The following is a 17001-nucleotide window of genomic DNA, read 5'->3' as shown; positions in this document are numbered from 1 at the left end:
GTGAGACCCCATCTCTACAAAAAAATTTAAAAATCTGCCAGGCACACCTGTAGTCCCAATTACTCAGGAAGCTGAGGTGGGAAGATAGCTTCCCACCGGGAGGCTGAGGCTGCAGTGAACCATGATTGCACAAAGGTAATTTGCATAAGAGGCACATCCTTCAAATATTCTTCTGACTTATTTGGCCTTAGGGAAATTCTGAACAGAACCAAAGAGCCTATTTCACAAGAGGATATAGTTGATGTTCAGCTGCTGAAACTGTTCCATGACAGGTGGAAAAGAGAGAAGTCTTAAGCCAACAGCAGCATGCTGAGGAATCTTCTGGAAATACCTAAAGAAGACACTCTATGGTAAAAATATCACTTAGGAACATACACATCTATGTCCCATCACTATAGTCTTTAAGCTGGAAGGCAAGATTTAAAAAGTAATGGTCAGAGGGGAATCTGGGGGAAGTAACTAAGCCCTAGGTAGTTATTTATGTGTCACTAATCTAGATCCAAACATTATCCACTTCCTGAAAAAGGAAGGCTCGCTTGTATAACCGTGGAGTGCACAAGTGAAACTCTGGCCTCTGCTTAGCTTAGAAAGATAAAAGATTATTTCTATGACACTTCAACATTATATTCAGACACAGTCAAGGAAAGAAACTGACATAGGCATCAATGTAAGTGTGTTTCAATTTTATTTCAAACTATTTCAGGATGTGAAACCCAGGAGTTACACAAGATGGGATTCTGTCACTGCCAATTAAACAGGAAAGGTTTTCATAAGGATTCAACACCATGATGAACAAAAACTCCAGCAGTGTAAGAAGGTCTGCAGTAGCCAAAAAGCTCAGTCAAGATTAAAGTGAAATCGCTGGGTGTGTGTGGCTAACCAATTCAACCTGCCTGGGGCTGTGTCTACAACCCAAACTTGGAGCAAATTTCAGGCTTTAATGAAAATAAAACTGAGTCACACTCAGCATGAGTAGGAGCTCAGGAAATGACACTGAATGAGGATGTATCAAAAGTTTCTGTCCAAATGGACCCAAATCTTTTATTCTTTAAGGTCAAATCCCCACAGGAAACATGCCATAAGGTTGCCTCCCAAGAAAGCTGCTGGGGGTCAGGAGAGAGGAGTGCGGGGAGACTTATTTTCACCGCATGACCTTTTTTGCCTCTTAAAGTTTGTCTTATATATATAAAATAACAATACCAAAATAAAGAAAACAATTAAAGAAAAAAAGTCCTAATACAATGGCAAGAAGAAGACAGAGAAAGGGAGCGATATCAGCTCAACTGCTTTGGCTCCAAGAAATCAGAGCTGGGAGATTCTTGAAACAAGAACCATGTCTTTTCTTCAGGACTGAGCATAGTACCTAGATCATAGTAAGAGCTCAGTAAAGGTTGAAATGAAATAATAGCTGTCTTTTTCCACAAAGAGCCAATGGATGGATGCTATATAGTAAGATAAATTTCAGCAGAGTTTAAAAATTACTAACAGCTTAAGTTGTCCAAACAGGAAATAGATCAGAGAGATGAGTTCTCCATTAGTGGAAGTGTTCAAGTATATATTGGATGATTATTTGCCAAGTAATACTGCGCAAAGGATTACTGTATCAGGCAGTCAGACAAGATCAGGGGTCGGCAAGCTTTTCCTAAGAGGTCCAGATAGTAAATATTTTAAGGCACTGCAGGCCGCAAACAGTCTGTTGTGTATTTTTTTTAAACAACCCTTAAAAAACTGCAAAAAAAATTTCTAAGCTCTTGGACTATACAAAAAACGCCCTTGGCACAAAACCCACAGGCTGTAGTTTGCTGACCACCGGACTAAATGATCTACAAAATCTGTTATCCTTTGATTCTTTGAAGGTGCCAATAATGTGTTTTGTTTTGAGGGAGACTGACATTTTTGGCATAATCTTTTTAAAGGGCAGTAGAGATCAGTGAGGACTGCTAAGGACGAAGGCCAGATTCTAAGGCCACATCTGCTGGTCTGCAATAGGCACCTTGTAATGTTGCAAATACTTCTTTATGAACTGGTAAATACAGTCTATTCAGAACACTCACACATCTCTCAGCATCATTAAGCCAAGACGAAGCTCATTTGATATTTATTGAGGCTCATAACATTCCGGAAAGACTGAATTGGCAGCATTCTACATCCTAAGCAGGCATATGACTACACCTCTGATGGTTTCCTTATGCTTTCTCCCAGACCCTGCTGCTGCTTTCCAACTTTTCTAGTCCTACCCTATGGCACTGTCACTCCTCACCTCTGACTTGATGCTCCTCTAACAGCAGCTCTCAGGCCCCCATAGCCTAGAACCGACAGCCCCTCTGTCTGAAAAGTGCTCCTCCCTCACCCTGCTTCTGTGACTGCCTGACATTTTTAAAAGCCAGCTCGGAGGTCACCTGCCCAGGAAAGCCTTCTCAGAGGTGCCTCACCTGTCTTCACTCCCCTCATACTCTTCCCCTGGCAGCTATACTTAATCATTCCTGGCTCTAAGCTACCTACACATTTGGTATTGTTTTTCAACTCTTTGCTTACCTGTCTGCCTCCACCAAATTTGATTGTAAATTTCACAAATACAGATCCTGGCTAATATTCCTTTCAATGTCCCTAGTCCCTTGCAGAGCGGCTCTCAATCATTACTAGGATGAATTTTAGAAACCTTTATCTTCCAGGCAAGGTGGCTCACACCTGTAATCCCACCATTTTGGGGGTCTGAGGCGAGAGGATGGCTTGAGCTCAGGAGTTTGAGACCAGCCTAGGCAACATGGGCAACATTCCATCTCTAAAAAAATACAAAAAAAAAAAACAAAAAAAAAACTAGCTGGGCATGGTGGTGGCAGGCACCTGTGTTTCCAGTTACTTGGGAGACTCAGGCGGAGGATCACTTAAGCCTGGGAGATTGAGGCTGCAGTAAGCCAAGATGGTGCCACTGCACTGCAGCCTAGGTGACAGAGCCAGACCCTGTCTCAAAAAATAAAACAAGAAAAAACAACACAAAACAATAACAGGGAACTTTTTCTAGATCTCCTCCCCAAAAGAAAGAAATAACCCAAGCTTGTATGACTGTGAGAACAAACCCTGGAAGCTAGTGTCCACGGAATATGGAATCATGAAGAACATACGGTGATATGCCATATGACTTAGGCCTCTAACCCTATTATTGTTTTTTCAGGACTAAGACCTTAGCAGACAGGAAACATGCATGCACAAATCGGTGCAAATAAAAGCTTAATTGCATACAAAAGTAGTCAAGAATAAATCTCTCTTTCTGAAAGCGTACCGGTAGCTACAGTGACAAAATCTGGTCATTAAAATAGCAATTTAATGAAGAGATTAAAGTTAACACCAGCGGCAACACGACAAACAGATACTGTGTGCTATCTGACAGAATGCCATGGAAAGAACACAGCATCTGTGGTGTTCAGATGAAAATACATAAACTGGATCTCATGAGAGGCAACATCAGATAAACCCAAGCTGAAAAATATTCTACAAAATGACCAGGATTATAGTCTTCAAAAGTGCCAACATCTTAAAAGTCAAAGGAAGACAATTCCAGATTGACCACAAAGACTGACAGCTGGGGGCCACATGTGATCCTGGGATGATGCTCCCCTATAAAAGGGCATCATTGGGACAAAAGCTGAATGGGAGTCTCTGGGAGATGGATAAATGGAAGGTGTCTGTCTTATTCTTACAATATTTCTGTAAGTTTGAAACGGCTCCAAAATAAAACAGTAAGAACAATTTTATCACCCAGATACACACAACTTTATACTCTGCTCAACAGGCAAAACCAATCAACCTGACAGAAGTTGGAATGGTGATTACAGGGTGAGGTGGGGCTACTGACCGAGAAGGTCATGAGGAAGGCTACTGGGGAGATGGAAATATTCTATATCTTGAGCTGGGTGGTGGTTACAAGGCAAATAACTACGTAAAAAGTCACGAGCTAAATATTTGTGATCAGTGCACTTTATGTATGTTATCCCTGAATAAAGAAGTAAAATAGAGACAGATGCAATGGCTCACACCTGTAATCCCCACACTTTGGGAGGCTGAAGCAGGAGGATTACTTGAGTCCAGGAACTCAAGACCAGCCTGGGCAACACAGTGGGCCCCATCTCTCCAAAAAATAAAAAAATGTGCCAGGCGCCTGTAGTCTCAGTCTCTTGGGAGGATGAGGTGGGAGGATCACTTGAACCCAGGAGGTCGAGTCTGCAGTGAGCCATGATTGTGCCACTGCACTCCAGCCTGGGTGACATTGTGAGACCCTGTCTCAAGAAGGAAAAGGAAAAAAAAAAGGCCAGGCACAGTGCCTCACACTTGTAATCCCAAAGTGAGGCTTTGGGAGGCCAAAGCAGGTTGATTGCTTGAGCCCAAGGGTTCAAGACCAGTCTGGGCAACATAGTAAGAACTCATCTCTACAAATAATTTTTAAAAATTAACCTGAAGAGGTGGTACACGCCTATGGTCCTGACTACTCAGGGGGCTGAAATGGGAGGATCACCTAAGTCCAGGTAATTGAAGTTGCAGCGAGTCATGATTGCACCACTGTATTCCAGCCTGGGCAACAGAGCGAGACCCCGTCTCAAAAAAAAAAAAAAAAAAAAAAAAGGTAGAACAAAACGCCTATCTTTAAACCGTGCCAGTCCTACAAAGAGAACCTTCATGTATTCATCCAACAGTTCACAGATGACCTACTTAAATTTGCTTTGGTAAAAAGCAATTCATTGCTCTAAATAAGGAGCCGAAATGAGAAATCATTTCCATAAAGTTTTCTGGCATTTTGTTATTAAAGAAGCTGAGGATGGAAATATTTTGGCTTGGCTGCTTATGGAATTCACTGAAGCAGTGAGTCTCACTTCCTGGAGTGAGACTGCCCAACCATTCTCTCTCTGCAGGGGTCTAATAGGGTTAGACACAGCAAATATCAAGCCAGTGTAGGATTTTCTTAAAATCAAGAGGTGTAGAATTATTTTTTTAATGAAGAAGTATAGAATTTTTAAAATGAAGAAGTAATTCATTTTAAAGTGAAGAAGTAATTGTAGAATATAAACAACAGAGGGAGAGAAAACACAAAAACAAAAGAATCTATCTTTAGGAAAACTAGACCCACAGAATTCTAATGTCCATAAGCAAACCAACTTGACAATGCTAAAAATTATCTCACTCTAATTTTTCTGTGTGTGTTTCAGGTTTTTGTCTGTTTGCTTTAGGACAGAAGGGGAGTTTTGTTTGCTTTTTGAGATGGATTCTCGCTCTGTCATCCAGGCTGGAGTGCAGCAGCGTGATCTTGGCTCACTGCAACCTCCACCTCCCGGGTTCAAGTGATTCTCCTGCCTCAGCCTCCCAAGTAGCTGGGATCACAGGCATATGCCACCACACCCAGCTAATTTTTGTATTTTTAGTAGAGACAGGGTTTCACCACATTGGCCAGGCTGGTCTCAAACTCTTGACCTCAGGTGATCCATCTGCCTCAACCTCCCAAAGTGCTAGGATTACAGGCGTGAGCCACTATGTTCAGCCACAAGCAGAGAAGTTTTTAATGGTTCAGGGAAAGAATGCTAAAAGCAGAGGTAATATAATGCAGTCAGGAATCTGGTCTTAGTCAAGTAAACCCGAGTGTGGATTCCACCTCCACCTTCCACTGGCTGAGAAGCCCAGGTTAGGGCAGGTTCCTTCACCCCACTGCACCTGGAATTTCTCAGGTGTAACCTATTCCAGAACTTGCTGGAAGGGCTAAATGTTGGTGATGTGCTTGCTACGGTGCCTGGTATACAGCAAGCAGTCAATAAATAGTAGCTGCTGGTAGTTTTCCTTGTTACTGCCCCATATTAGCTAACCATGCCTGACTAACGCGGTTCCCCTTCCCCATGCTGACTATGAAAACTTTCTCTGCCTAAAACATGCCTCATTTAAAGTCTACCTCCCTCAAAAGAGTGCTGCAATTGCAACAGAGGCTTAATTAAAAGGAAATGGTCAGTACCCCACTATGGGTCATCAAGAAGTCCAAAAGAGCAAGTTCTAAAGTGCAGCAAGCACTCAGTGTCCGATTTCTCTGAGCCCAAGTGGGGCCATTCACTTAGCAGAAGTGCCAGAATAACTGCAATTTGGCCCTGAAGTACCTTCTCTGGGCCAAAATGGAGCACATAGAGCAGGCTTCTATTCTCATTTTCCCAGCTGCAGGGCTGCAAGCTCTGGCAGTCATTAAAATAAGCACCAAACCGCATGACCAAGTCCCGCTGACAAACAGAATATGTTCTTAGCTGCCGATGTGTAAAAAGGAGGTGGAGATCACTAGGAGTGGGGAGGGGGATGCTTTGGCATATGGAGCCAATGCACATTTTATAGATTAATGATGCTTCTGCCACCTCATGAGTTTCGGAAACAATCTGCAAGGCTGTTAAAGAGGGAGGCTTAAAGCCTTCTCTTCCAAAAGAATGAAAGAAGTTCTAAACTTAGAAGAAAGAGTAGGCTCTACCGGAAGCTGAGAACTCAGGACTCCTACAGAGGAACCAGCTGGGTACAGAAACCTCACTTCCTTTTAAAAATTGCATTAGAGTCAAGATGTCCCTGAGCCAAACTAATGTCTCCACAAGACATCAAGTCATCAAGTCAGCCAAATGGGTTTGTGACTGTGCTTTCAGGTGATTTCTGTGGTAATAGCTGATCACACGGGCAGTTAGGATAATTGTTATGATGGGTGAGTTGTCCTCCTCACCTCCATCTGAGCCACCTCTGAATCAATGTGATTTCTTCTTCAGTGGGTCAACCAGAGAACAAGCAGTAACATGCACAGTCTTCAAACTGTATCTGTCCTGCTCACTGGTTACTTCCAGTGCTATTTTTCTTTGATTTTGGTTTCCTTCTGCTATAATATCCTTCATATCTAGTGTCCATCAGCCTCAGTGTTTGAGAATGGATGCACTGAATACCAGCATTATGGGGTTTAAGCTTACATGAGAGGGACAGTGACAGCTGAGAAAATGTGGGAAAAAGGGGAGAGGAAACAATACTACCAGGAAGATGGAGGGCAGCGTGCCTACTTCTGGGTCCTTTTGTTACCTCCACTGATCAACAGTGTCACCCATTGCTCTGTTCATCTGAGACAGCCACCTGGATTCATCTGAATCACTGTGGAGCCCTTTGCCAACCAACAACTAAAATCTGTGATAGTTTCCTAAAAGCTGGCTGAGTTATGAAGGCTTGCTTCTGAATAATAACATCTCTGTGGTTTTCATTTCTGGTGATCGTTAAACAATCCTAAGAAATGGGAGAGGTACAGAAAGACTAGGCCAAGCGAAGGCCAGATTTCATATTTTCAAAATGTTTGATTTTTCAAAGAGAAGAATAAAGATGGGTTCTACAGACTACCGAACAGAAGTTTTGCTCCCAGGAAAGCAAAATCTGTGATGCACTAGTGCACTCTAGTCCACTCAGCACCTTGGTGCAATCAGAAATTTACACCCCTTCTTCAAGATTTTTCTTCCTTTAGAGAAATGTTGTAAATATACTTATTACATTAGCTCAAGACATTGTAGCGTTCTCTGCCACTGTCATTATAAAACTATACCCACGATACCTATGATATAAATGGAACTCCCTTTGCTTTGGCCTCTTGTGCAGTGTACAGCCTGCATAACTGTATGAAGCAGCCCTAAGTAATCACAATATGGTTTTTCTAAGAAAATGTCATGACAGAGTAACTGTATTCCTACCTTGATCAGGGAAGAATCATGGACACAGGATATACAGACCTCAGAAATGTCTCTCACAAGGCTGTTCTAGAAATCCTGATGGAAGAGATGAATATACAGGAATTGGATACTGACATAAGTAGAGGGATTAAGAACTGGTAAAATAATCTTATTCAAAGGATCTTGGTTACTGAATGAATTAATGTTCATTAGAAAGAAGCTAACAGTGATAGGTCTTTGGCTTGGTCTCTGGGCCTATCCAATTTATTTTATTTATCCACATGAGTATTTATCAATATTTACTAAACACTTCATGTGCACTGAACCCTGTGCTGGGGCTAAGAGCAGGGGGAATAGGCAAATAAATAAATATATTCAATAAAGTATTCTTATTACCACATTTTGCCAGTGACTTAATGATACAGATTTGCTTATCAATTTTATACAAGTCATGACACAGAAAGAAACAGGCAATACAAGTGACTAAAATTCAGAATAAAAAAAATTCTGACCATCTGGAATAGCAGGCCTATTTTAACAAGATTTAAAATTTCATAGAGGTAAATATAGGACCCTACATCTAAATTCAAGAAAACAATTGGACCTTTCAAGTCTGCTAGACTGGAAAGGCCATAGGTTCACGAGCCAGAGAGACCTGAGTTCAAATCTTGCCTCTGATATTTTCTAGCCACATCACCTTGGACAAGTCATTTAAATTCTCCAAGTCTGTTTCCTCTTGTTAGATGGGGATATCACCTACTGTGCAGAATTAGTGAAAGGATTGAACTAGAAAACGCATACATATGGCCCATAGGAGGCACTTAAAAAGCAGGACTAATATCAGATTGTTCACCAGTAACATGCTTGGCCAACATGGTGAAATCCTGTCTCTACCAAAAACACAAAAATGAGCCAGGTGTAGTGGAGGGCACCTGTAATCCCTGCTACTCGAGAGGCTGAGGCTTAAGAATTGCTTGAACCCAGGAGGCGGGGGTTGCAGTGAGCTGAGATTGTGCTACTGAACTCCAGCCTGGGTGAGAGAGTAATACTCTGCCTCAAAAAAAAAAAAGAAAGAAAGAAAGAAAGAAAGAAATTGGAGTTTCCATTAGTTATTTCTTCAATGAACAGTTATATTATATACTTGGCCCTGTGCTACATTTCAGGGTTCAACAGCAAAAAAGCTATGATCCCCACCTTTAAAGAGCTAATAATTTTGAAGGCAAAGCAGGCAGTGAAACAGAAGAGGAATCAGAGTATAGCAATCTGGAGGTAAAACAAGTACAGTACAGCCTGGTGTTTGTACAGAATGTTACAGGAGAAGGGACATCTAAATTAGACTGATAAGACAACACTGTTTCCTATAGAAACCCTTAAGCCAAGGCTTTTGTTTTATTTTTTTGAGACAGAGTCTCGCTCTGTCATCCAGGCTGGAGTGCAATGGCATGATCTCGGCTCACTGCAACCTCCACCTCCTGGGTTCAAGTAATTCTCCTGCCTCTCTCCTGTCTCAGCCTCCTGAGTAGCTGGGATTACAGGCGCTTGCCACCATGCCCAGCTAATTTATTTTTAGGAGAGATGGGGTTTCACCATGTTTGTTAGACCAGTCTCGAACTCCTGACCTCATGATTTGTCCACCTCGGCCTCCCAAAGTGCTGGGATTACAGGCATTAGCCACTGTACCCAGCCAAGCCAAGGTTTAAGAACATCCTATAGAAACCCTTAAGCCAAGGTTTTAAGAACATCCAAGTAGATTCTCAACAGGGGCCCTATAGGCATGTTGGATGGGACAATTCTTTCTTGTTTAGAGCTATCCCTGCAAGTTGCAGAATGTTCAGCATCTCTAGCTCTCTCTCAATAAATGCAGTAATGCCCTCTGGTCAATGTCACAGAACAAAGCAAAATAAAACAGTTCCACAAACTTCCAAACCCGCCCTAGATGGTTGGGAAAGAGGGGGGCGTTAGATGGCAGCACAAGCCCCATGCAAAGGAACCCTGGATGAGGAGGCTAGAGATAGGGAGTGGGGACTCCCCAGGCAAAGGGAGGAAGCTGACTCAGCTCCACATCATCAACTCCACAAACATCCCATGGCCTCTGCACAAGCTTAGAATGTTCTTGTCCACCTCCACATACCCGTCATCTAGTGAAATTTCTTTGCTCACTTCAAACCACAGCTCAATCATCACTTCTGAGGGAAGCCTTCCCCGACTTCCTCATCTCCTGATTAGGTCAATCCTGCTATATTCTAATCCTCAAAGGGCACCAAGTACCTCATCTTCATAGCACGTATGCAGTTATCCTCCTCAGTAGAATAAAAATTCTATGAGAAAGGAACCATGTCAGCTTCTCATTTTCCCCCATTCATCATTGTTTTTCTAGCACCTGACTCAGTCTTAACACCTCATAGGTGCCTAATAAGTACTTATTGATGACTAAAACAATGAATGAATGAAATAGGATGGTATTTTGAGGAAACACAAATGAATTCTGTATGGCAGAGCAAGGAGAGGCACATGGAGCAGAGTAGCTGGACCATGCCATAAAAACAGGCAAAGGCCATATCATAAAGAGCCTTATGTGAAAAGCTATGCATTTGTATTTTAGATCTCTATTTTAGTAAAGACAATCCACAGCAGTGAGGACCAGACTGCTGAGGCAGGGCAACCAGCTGGAAGGCTGTGCAGAAAGACAGGCAGGAAGGAAGGGGGGCCTGAACCGAGGCAGCAAGGGAGGAAATGGAGGAGATAGCAAGGAAGTTAATCTATAGAATTCTGATGACTGCCTGGGCTTGGAAGACGGAAAGGAGGGATAGTACCAGAGGAATAGCCTGAGACAACTCTCAGGGCTCTGTTCTGGATGACAAAAATGGAAGGAGGGGAATTGGCAAGATTCAAAAATGGAGAAACAATGGCAGGTTCAGAGGGAAGATGAGGAGCTTTAGACTCCTTTGAGTTTGAGAGTAGCACTCAGCAGAGATCAAGGCTCACAATACAGAACAGGGGTCATGAGCATACAAACAAGTTTGAAGCTGGGGGTGAGAAGAATACAGTAGAGGGCAGAGTCTTCGCAAAAACTGGCATGTGAGGGACAAAGGGGAGGAAAAGAGCCCACAGTGGAAATTGAGGGGTAAATGGTCTGAGAGATAATACAAAGTAGGACTGGGTTTTCCTAAGTGAGGGGCAAGGTCAGCAATGTCAGATGTGCCAAGAAAGACAAGGAAGAAAAAGCGGTCAGGTATCTGGCAATGTTGAGGTCCGATGACTTTGGGGAGTGGTGGGATGAGAGCAGGATTTCAGTGATGACTTAAGGAAGCAGAGGTAGCAACTCCAGATAACTCTTCCAAGAAAGCTGGATGGATAAAAGAGACGTGACAGGGTGCAGCACAGGTTAATTGAAGGGTTTTTGTTTTTTCCAAAGTGAGAGTAAACAGAGAATACTTAAATGGGAAGGGCTGATGAAATGGTAAAGAAAATGAACAAATGATGGAACCTGGTCCTTGAGGCAAAGGAGGAGATGGGATCCCAAGCACAAATAGAGGGCTTGTTCTTAAACACCATTTCTATCACCGAATTAGAATAAAAGGCAAAAGGATTAGGTCAGTTAAAGATCAGTTTGTAAAGGATAGAAGAGGAAGCTGAGAAGTCTTAACTGATGGCTGCAACTTAGTGGAGCAAAAGTCAAGGTAGGAGGTTGAGGAGAGGAATGAGTATGTGGAAGACATAAAGGGAAATGGATAAGAGAGCTGCCTGAGGATACGGGGAGGGCTGGGCCGTGCTGAGGACCTGTTTGCTGGCACACTAGTGTAATAGAGTCAAAAGCACGACATGTCTACAATGGAGCTGGCAGGGCCTTAGGTTACCAAAAGAAAAGTGCAGTCTTGCCCTGCATGGTTAGAGTCCTCAAGAAAAGAGGACTTCCTTTCAGTACCACACACTCAGAGAGGCTGACAAACCGGAGCAAGTTCAAGGATGGTAACTGGGATGAAGGTGAGAGGAAATCCAAAAGTGATTATTCTGAAGCTGGTCTGAGATGGAGTGAATAGGCTGTTCCTCAGTCTGCCAAAATTATGGAAATACATATTGATTACCAATTAACAGAGCAGCACCTCCAGTACTTATTCTCCCTTGATTATACAATCAGGCCTTAATCAAACTGGAGAAGGGTGGGGAGATCAAGAGATAGAAAGAGGAGAGAAAGACATTAGTGAATTTCAATCCAATGGGTAGAAATGGACACAGGCGGTAAACTGACTTCCAATAAAATCAAAAAGGAGGTCAGGGCTAATCAATCAGAGACACTAGTCACAGAATTTTGTTACTGCCCAACTCCACACAGCAAATTCATTTCTGCCCTCCTGCCACCAGAATCCTGATTCTTGTCCCCTTCCTCTCCGTTTCATCCAATCAGTTACCAAGTCCAGCAAATTCCACCTCCTTAACCTCTCAACTTCTTCCATCCCTCTCCATCTCCACTGTCACTGCCTTCATCCAGACCTTCATCTTGTCACCTGGATCACTGCAACTGTCCCCAACTGGTGCCCTGCTTGTCTTGTTCTGTCCAATGTAATCACCCCATTGCTGCCTGGGTAATTTAAAATGATGAGAGGATGTCACATCTGTTTTAAAATCTTCAGTGTCCTGACCAGGCATGGTGGCTCACGCCTATAATCCCAACACTTTGGGAGCCCAAAGTAGGCAGATCACAGGTCAAGAGATCAAAACCATCCTGGCCAACATGGTGAAACCCCATCTCGACTAGGGATATAAAAGTTAGCTGGGTGTGGTGGTGTGCGCCTGTTTTAGTCCCAGCTGCTTGGGAGGCTGAGGCAGGAGAATCGCTTGAACTCAGGAGGCCGAAGTTGCAGTGAGCTGAGATGGCACCACTGCACTCCAGCCAGGGAAAAGAGTGAGACTTGATCTCAAAAAAAAATCTTCAAATCTTCAGTGTCTGGCTCTCCACCCTCGTCCCGACACTTTAGAATCCAAACTTCTGGACCTGGCAATATTAATGACTACTGTTTATTGAGTGTTTATCATCTATCAGCGCCAAGTGAGTAACATATCACCTCATTCAGTTTTTATTTCTCCTTCTTACAGATGAGGAAACTGAAGCTTAGAAAGGAAGTGACTTGCCCAGGGTCACAAAACTAGTTCAGTGGCAATGCAAATATTGGTACGAAGCTATCTTGGATCCCAAAGACTATGTGTTTTGTTTTTTTTTGTTTTCTTTTTTTTTTAAGACGGAGTTTCGCTCTTGTTACCCAGGCTGGAGTGCAATGGCGAGATCTCAGCTCACCGCAACCTCTGCCTCCTGGGTTCAGGCAATTCTCATGCCTCAGCCTCCCAAGTAGCTGGGATTACAGGCATGTGCCACCATGCCCAGCTAATTTTTTGCATTTTTAGTAGAGAGGGAGTTTCACCATGTTGACCAGGATGGTCTCGATCTCTTGACCTCGTGATCCACCCGCCTCGGCCTCCCAAAGTGCTGGGATTACAGGCTTGAGCCACTGTGCCCGGCCGACTATGTGCTCTTAACATGTTATCATTCACAAGGCTCTTCACAATGTGGCTACTGCTTACCTTTCCAGTCACCTCTCATCCTACACCTCCACACTGCCACTCTGGTGAACCACAAGCAGGCCATGCATTCTCACCTCTAGTCTAGCCCTTTGCTCATCCCACCTCACACACCTCTTCACCTATCAAATCCTGTTCATCCTTTAGGTCTTGGCTAAAGCAGCACCTCCTCACTGAAGCCTTCTCTGATGAGTTAGCCTGACTTATGAGCACCCTAAGTCCTCCTCTACCAAACCTCTGCAATAGCTTCATGCCATATCACTGCTATCTCCGTGACTTAAAAAAAAGTACACTCTTTGAGGACAGGGATGTGTATCTTACTCATTTTTGTATCCCCAGCTTGTAGTGCAGTGCCAGACACAGAGCTTAAGCTGAGCTCTTTGTCTGGCACTGTACTGCAAGCTGGGGATACAAAAATGAGTAAGATACACATTATTCTCCATAATGAGATGCTGGCTAGGAAGAGAAAAGGGAACTTGTGGTTGAATAATGGAAAGTCCAGTACTCAGCTCTTAAAGGATTTCAAAATCATGTCACATAAGGGCAGGAAGGAGTTGGCCAAGATAAATGGAAGGAGAAGGGAAGATGTTCGAAGCAGTAGGCAAAGGGCTATACATGGGACAGACGTGCAAGCAGCTTAACAAGACTGGAACAGCATTGGAGGATGGGAGAGCAGTTAAGCAACATGAGCCTTTCCAAGACTGGCCTTTTCTTTATTCAAGTCATTTCATCAGGGAAGCCATCCCTGACCAGCTAGCTTTTATGCTTCCCCCAAGTTACTCTCCATCCCATGACCCTGTTTCTTTTTGTGGTACATTTCAGGATCTGAAACACCTACCAACCCTTATTGACAATGCCACCACCACTGCCGCCATTACGACTATTATTAGAAGATGCCAAAAAACAGAGTTCTTTTTCATCTTATTTTACTGATAGATCACCAGTGCCCACAATAATGCCAGGCACACAACAGGCAAATATTTGTTTTATTCATTCATTCAACAAATATTTATTGAGCATATATGCTAGGCATTGCTCTATATGCTGGGGATATAACAAAACATGACAAAATTTGCTGTCATTGTTAAGTTTACTATGAGCAAATACGTTAAAGATGCTTAGCCTAGAGGAAAAAATGTGGGAAGAGGAAGACAAACTAGCAGCTTTCAATGATGTAGGGCAAGAGTGATTCTAAGAGCCTGAAGGGGAAACAGTGAGCTGAGATTACTGAGTAGCTGCTTTCACCTCAACCTAAGAGTTAGAACTGGGAGAGGACCAAACAGGAGCAACCAGAAGTAGAAAGTTTTCTGTCACTGAAGAAATCCGGCCAGTGGGCAGAGGTGTCAGAGAGAAAAAAATCTTAAATAGTCAATGAAAACGGAAGCCTGGGACCCAGAGGTCCCAAACTGACAGCCACAGATATGACTGGTTACAGCCAAACAAGGTTGTGTAAAAATTGAGTTGCCAATGTTTTTAAAAAACGGAATTACTTGCCAATTAAAAAAAAATTGCAACAGTCGCCAGTGTTTAAAAATCAGAAAACTGCTCGCGCTTGCACACACCCACACAGTTTGGCTTTTACTGCTCCAACATCATGTACGTTAATACTGTACTTATAAAATTCGTTCCGGTAAAATTAAAAGTTTGACTAACACCTACATTTACTTTACCGGATTGATTCTTATTATGCATTAGTTTCTAACCCTGTAATCATGGAATCGAGAACTTTCTCAGAAAGTAAACTTATTTAATCTCCTCACTTAACAAATGACAGATTATCATTCCCATTTTACAGATGAGGGAAAAGCAGCTTAGAACGGGAAGGAACGTGCCAGAGACAGGGAAATCCAGACACAGCCAGGCTGGGAATCCAAATGTCCAATCTCCCGTGTTCCAACATTGAAGATTCTGAGCATTCCCTACCAAGAGGACAGGAGGGGCTAATAGGAAATTAGCAGGAGTTTCCTAGTCAGAAGACCCCGGACTGAACCAGTCTGAGGGGACGCGGCTACAGAGGAAGGGCGACAGCCGGAATCAGTGAGTCCCTGTAGAAAGAAGGATCGCCCAGAAGCGGGCAGAGGAGGATCCTGAGACCTCGCCTTCCCTGGCGGGCTCGCCCCTTGACTCCTGGCCTCCAAAACCGGCCCAGTAAGACCCCATTACACCCTCACCCGCCGTGGCTCACTTACCAACACTCAACTTCCGGCAACCACAGCGCTTTCTGCTGCGCGCGCCCTGATGACGCAACGCGGCCCTGCCCACGCCTGCCACCGGGCGTGCGCAAAGAATCCTAGGCAAGCCGGGGAAATGCGCCCCTAGCACCGGGCTAAGTGGGAGGAACTTGAGTCGTGGGAGGAACTAGAGTCGTGGGGAGGGCGGGGCATCAGGGGGCGGTGACGCCCCCAGGGGAGAGCCGAGAAGAGGCTAGGGAGACATCTTACCAGGTGTCGGAAGGTCTAAATTCCCTTCAGGCTTTTAAGAAAATGCCCCACGTTCTCTCTTTTGATTTCAGAGGATGACAGGAATAATCACCATGGCCATTCTCCAAGAGAGGCGGCATCAAACGCAGCACAGGGGCCATCAGGGTGGCAGGTGTGGAGAGTCAGATGAGAATTTTAGTAGTAAAAGGCCAGTGAACGTCCACAGTGACCAACCTGCCTTTTCTAAACCAGCCATCATTCTCATAGCTCCCACTGTCAGTGAGATAAAGTTATTCCCTGTCAATACTTGTTGGTTAGATACTCTGCCTAAGAGAAGCACTGGACAGGTTTTGAAGATACAGCAGTGATTATGACAGGTTTCTCTATCTGGCCTGCAAGGCCTTTCACAAATTAACTCTGATGTACCACTCTAGACTCATAATAACAAGAGTGGTGATTGCTATTAATTGACTATCCACCATGTTTTCAGGGTTTTACATCTCTAATTCTCACAAGAGTCCTGATAGGTATCCCCAAGTTACATATGAAAAAACAGAATCTAAGAAAAGGTAGGTGGCTTGCTGAAATTTAAAGGGCTTTTGGGCCAGGAACGTAATCAGAAGTCTGTTTGGTTCTGGAAAATAAGAAAACAAATCCAGACTTAATAAGGATGCTTATTAGAAACGATTACTGCAAGAAGTGGGAGAGGTAGCTGAGAAGGCATTATGCAATAGCAAAGGGAGACTATTGCAACAGGGCAATTGCTCTGACCAAAAAATCCACAGATGTTTCAAGGGTTAGGGAAAAAGAGGGTTTCCCGACCCTTCACCCTCTCCAAAGGAAGGTAGGTAAACAAAGCTAGAAACAACCAAACAGGGGAAGTGGGATGAAAGGGTGGCTTGATTAGATAGCAGATTAGAGAAATGTTTTATCTTGAGGCCAACCTGTTCTCAGGAGGAGTTGATGCTAGCTCAAGCTGAGAGTGGGTTAAAGTGAGGAACCTGGGGAAAGGAAAGAAACTTATCCCAAGTTTGGTTAACAAGCATCTTTTCCAACTGGTCAGTGGAGACAAGCAGCTCTGTAATCATTTATGAAGCCAAGAATGGGAATTCAAAAGGACTGTGTCTGACCTTGCCACAGTAAACAAGGGAGGCAACCATGAGTCATTTAAGTGAAATAAGAATGGGTGTTTCTTTGAACAGTTTCTGAAGGACAAAAAGATTAAGAAAGGGTTCTCTTTGTTTTTTTCTCTCTCTTATATTTTTCTTTTTTGAGACAGGATCTCCCTCTGTCACCAAGGCTGGAAT

General features: G+C 43.5%; 1 protein-coding gene across 23 annotated transcripts in view; it reads right to left on the bottom strand.

Annotated features, from left to right (window-relative positions):
* ATG7 (autophagy related 7) overlaps positions 1-15530 on the bottom strand; it is a 275247-nt gene extending 259717 nt beyond the window's left edge. For 14 of the 23 annotated variants that reach the window (XR_008476829.2, XR_013527504.1, XR_013527505.1 and 11 more), the window contains exon 1: positions 15464-15530. The gene's annotated coding sequence lies outside the window, so the exon portion shown is untranslated. Of the gene's footprint in view, positions 1-7721; positions 7797-15463 lie in introns of all 23 variants that reach the window. The other 9 variants (XR_013527506.1, XR_013527507.1, XM_035273644.3 and 6 more) reach the window with 2 other exon arrangements.
* Positions 15531-17001: the final 1471 nt, after the last annotated feature.

This window comes from Callithrix jacchus, chromosome 15, assembly GCF_049354715.1.
Source record: "Callithrix jacchus isolate 240 chromosome 15, calJac240_pri, whole genome shotgun sequence".
NCBI classification, from domain to species: Eukaryota; Metazoa; Chordata; class Mammalia; order Primates; family Cebidae; genus Callithrix; species Callithrix jacchus.
The sequence above is the reverse complement of the archived record's forward strand: the minus strand, read 5'-3'. Positions and strand labels throughout refer to the sequence as shown.